Below are 4,329 nucleotides of genomic sequence, written 5' to 3'. Positions count from 1 at the left end.
CTGCAATGGACTACACCCCTTCTCCAAGCTTTTCAGACCTGCAAGACAGCGCTAGCTGACGCCGCCACGCTCAGCTACCTGCAGCCAGGCGCACCCATCATCCTCACGGCGGATGCTTAAGCCACAGCCATAGGTGGAACCCTGGAGCAGCTCGTCGACGGCGTGCGTAATTCCCTTGGTTTCTACTCGTGAAAGCTTTCACCCATTGAGCAAAAATACAGCCCCTACGACAGGGAACTCCTGGCAGCCTTCGCAACGCGCAAACACTTCGCACACATCGAAGAAGGACGCGAATTCGTCATTCGCACGGACCACAAGCCGCTCGTCAAAGCAGAGATGAGTAGGGAGATCTCCAACGCTCGGTTTTTCGTGATACCAGCTAGATTGGAGCGTCGACGTGACACCTAAGCGGCCACGCACCGAAGGTGGCTCATTTCCGACCTGACACCTAGGCGGCCATGCACCGAAGGTGGCCCACAATCGTGTATATATAGATATACTCGGTCGCTCGAGTAAGTGGTTGCCAATCGCATCCTTGTCCCCGCTCACACAGATGTTTCCAGGAATGCAAGAATTGGGATTTTTCTTGTTTCAATTATGAATGTCAGTGAATAAAAGTATCTCCAGATTTGATAAATTTTGGATTCAATTAGCGGACGCTGAACCAAAATAATTAACCATTCCTAGCCCGAATATTTTTTTTTTTTTTTTTTAATAAGTATTATTTTTTTATTGATATGAAAATATGTGACGCCTGGTGTTCTCGAATATTTGTACACGCAGTCTATGTAAAAATATACGAAGCCAGCTCGATAACATTTATGCAAAATGTGCAATGGGCAAGTGGTTGGGGGAAATTATTTTTTTCTCGAACTGAATCTTCCAAAGAATCATCAGCGAATTCCAAGCAAGCTCCGTAAACATATCGAGCAAAAGCGCGATCACGGACGTAGCTGTAGCGCAGCTGGGTGGATAGCACATGAGGATGGAGTGTTGCGGGACACGGGTTCGATCCCGGGTCGCTTTTGATTTTTTTATTTTTTTTTAAATTTATTTATTTTTTTCTTTTAGAAGAGAACAAATAATTGAAACAATAAAATACCGAGAGTGAATCGATTTGTTCCCCGTTTTTGGCGCCTCCTTTTTTTACTGAATCCCCGCCTCTTTTTTATTTCGGGTAACTCAGAAGAGAGAAAATAAATGAAAGTTGGAGTGGACCGACTTTTTTTTTCCTTACATTTTTCTTTATTTCATATTCTTACTTAATCCGGCTTTCTTTTTTGTGTTTTTGATAACCGAGAAGAGAAAAAAAGAATGAAAAAAAAAAACAATTTCGAGAGTGTGTAGATTTTTTTCCATTTTTTTTTTTCCGTTTCTTTATTTGGTAACCCAGATGAGAAAAATTTCAGCTATCTCTCTCGCTATCACGTGTCGGCTGATCAATCCTCGCGTGCTCTTAGAAGAGAATATATACATAAGGTGTGTTCAAAAAGTAAGGTGACTTTTCTAATTTCGCGGGCTATGTCCGTTCGATCTTCGATTTTTTTTTATGTTATGTTGGTACACTTGTCCCGAACATCTGTACACAGTTTCAAGTGTATAGCATGTTTAGTTTGTTTTTGACAGATACAAAGGTGAGACGTATTTTGGTGTGCTCGGCGATTTTTTGCTATCAAGAAAAATGGATCAAAGAATTTGCATCAAATTTTGTGTAAAAAATGGAATTAAGTGCTCCAAAACACTTGAAATGTCGACAGTGGCATACGGTGAGTCTACTCTTAGTAAAAAAAAACGTTTATAAGTGGTACAAGCTCTTCCAAGATGGCCGAGAAGATGCCAATGACGAACCTCGCTCTGGACGCCCCAGCACGTCAACAACAGATGAAAACGTTGAAGCAGTGAAGAAAATTGTTTTCGAACCAACCGATATGCCAACATCCTCAGCAACTTCTCTGATAGTGATTCGACGATTTTCGAAAACAATTTTCTTCACTGCTTCAACGTTTTCATCTGTTGTTGACGTGCTGGGGCGTCCAGAGCGAGGTTCGTCATTGGCATCTTCTCGGCCATCTTGGAAGAGCTTGTACCACTTATAAACGTTTTTTTTACTAAGAGTAGACTCACCGTATGCCACTGTCAACATTTCAAGTGTTTGGGAGCACTTAATTCCATTTTTTACACAAAATTTGATGCAAATTCTTTGACCCATTTTTCTTGATAGCAAAAAATCGCCGAGCACACCAAAATACGTCTCACCTTTGTATCTGTCAAAAACAAACTAAACATGCTATACACTTGAAACTGTGTACAGATGTTCGGGACAAGTGTACCAACATAACATAAAAAAAAATCGAAGATCGAACGGACATAGCCCGCGAAATTAGAAAAGTCACCTTACTTTTTGAACACACCTCGTATATATATATAATAGATTGGAGCGACTTTATATATATATATATATATATATATATATGTGCAGAGCATGTTCTGAGAACATTTTTTCTAGCGCACGCATGGTTTGAGGACATTTGTATACTTTGGGGACAGGACTCAAATTATCCATATATTAAACGCAAACTTTGGGGACATTAACAGATTTATATATAAAGCATGGTTTGAGACCATCGAATCTTTTTATACGATATTTCACATAAGCTAATAGAGGCATACTTTGAGACCATCAAATTCATATACTTGACCGATAGTTTCAGTACATTTCGCAACATATATAAAACGCATGTTTCAAAGCCTCCTGAATCGTATATTATTCAAATGATTTGGGGACACTTTGGAATATACATCGCCGCATGCGTGGCTTATAACCATATATAAATCTCTTGAAACTATACATATAACGCGCATGCGCCAAATAATTTAATCTCATTGGTCGGTGAAATCGCGCCGCGGTGATGTTTTCATCTGCTGAGCAAGGCGCCAACGTACACAAAATGAAACAAAAGCTGTAATTCTCTCGCGCGTAAAGCCGTGGATTGAGGTTATGCTGCTGTTTATTTTTACGTAGCGTGAATTGTCTAAGAATAGTATCGTTCAGCAATACCGTGGTTGATTTCGGAAGATATTCAACCGACGCAATAAAGAATTTAACGGAAAAGCAAATATCAAATGATACAGAAATTGGGTGTTATTTATTGAAAGAAGAAATCTGAAATTCAACGTGAAATGTCATTAACAAGTGGGAGTCTGGACAAACAGAGGTAGGTAAGTAAAAACAATGTTTATTGTGAACAGATTCTTTATTTACATAAAATTAAAAATAAATGAATGGTTGAGACCCAGTAGAAGGTATTTCCAGAGTAGATTCGTTACGGTGCAGTGCTCCAGAAGTCAGTAATTAGTGCCGATGATCATGAAATAAATAAAAGAAATGAGTAACTAGGAATAAAGAAATTATTCATCTTAAACACGAAGCTTAGGAGGACAAAGAGTAGCAATTAACAGAAAACGTACCCGACACAATAATCACAAAAACCCTCGCCGACATCATTGATTAGTTGACAAAGTTTTTGCAGCTCCATTGTACAACAATCAATGTTCCGTTAACAAAGAGGGTTCACCAGATATCCAAGAATAAAAAGAGAGAAAGAACAACAGTTAATATTACAGTGTAAATCATGCTACTAATGAAAAATTAGGAAACAAAACAACAACTTACAAGACAATCGTCCGATAACACTGGGAGACCAATCTCCACTCTTCTGATCACCCCTCGTCTGGCCATTGGTTGCCTTTCAAAAAGTGCTGCCTTTTTTTTTGCCTTCAAAAATACCGAAAGATCCTGTTTGATAATAATAGCTTCTAATATTTTTAGGTACGAAATAATTCATTGTCAAAGCGGGACTAAATTTGTCAGGCATGGAAGCATGCAAGTAAATTTCCAATTACGTGATCTTTGACAATGACAATATTTTAACATGGATTCAATGATAAAATTCGTTTTTTTTTCAGCAGGCTCGAAGTTTAAACTTTAATTAACACGAGGAAAATTATGCCTTACCTGATGGTCAAAACGTTTAGGTGGCAAGGATCCTGGTTTCTCGAGCGGTGCAATCATTAGAACCATTGAACCTGGTTGTTTCGTCAGACATCAGGTGCCAGAGTGAATTTTATCAGGCCATCGCCACCTTCTTAACATCAGTTGAGGCAAAATTCAAGAGCGGGATTTACAGATCACAATGGCTGAATATCCCATCATTTTACTTTGATCGAGCCAATAGCGATAAGTTTGTTACTTAACCGTTGCTGCTAATTCATTCTACCGAGGAATCATTCTGTGCACTATTGTAATTTAAGCATTATTATTGACCAGCA

At 38.9% G+C, this 4,329-nt stretch overlaps 1 long non-coding RNA gene across 1 annotated transcript; it reads left to right on the top strand.

Annotated features, from left to right (window-relative positions):
• Nucleotides 1–3,113: 3,113 nt before the first annotated feature.
• On the top strand, nt 3,114–4,023 carry LOC138191369 (uncharacterized). Its single transcript, XR_011177707.1, has 3 exons — nt 3,114–3,219; nt 3,830–3,883; nt 3,970–4,023. It is a non-coding gene; the product is annotated as an uncharacterized lncRNA (long non-coding RNA).
• The last annotated feature ends 306 nt before the right edge of the window (nt 4,024–4,329 follow it).

Source organism: Neodiprion pinetum, chromosome 1 (genome assembly GCF_021155775.2).
Source record: "Neodiprion pinetum isolate iyNeoPine1 chromosome 1, iyNeoPine1.2, whole genome shotgun sequence".
Lineage (NCBI taxonomy): Eukaryota > Metazoa > Arthropoda > Insecta > Hymenoptera > Diprionidae > Neodiprion > Neodiprion pinetum.
This window is presented reverse-complemented; position numbering and strand designations above follow the sequence as displayed.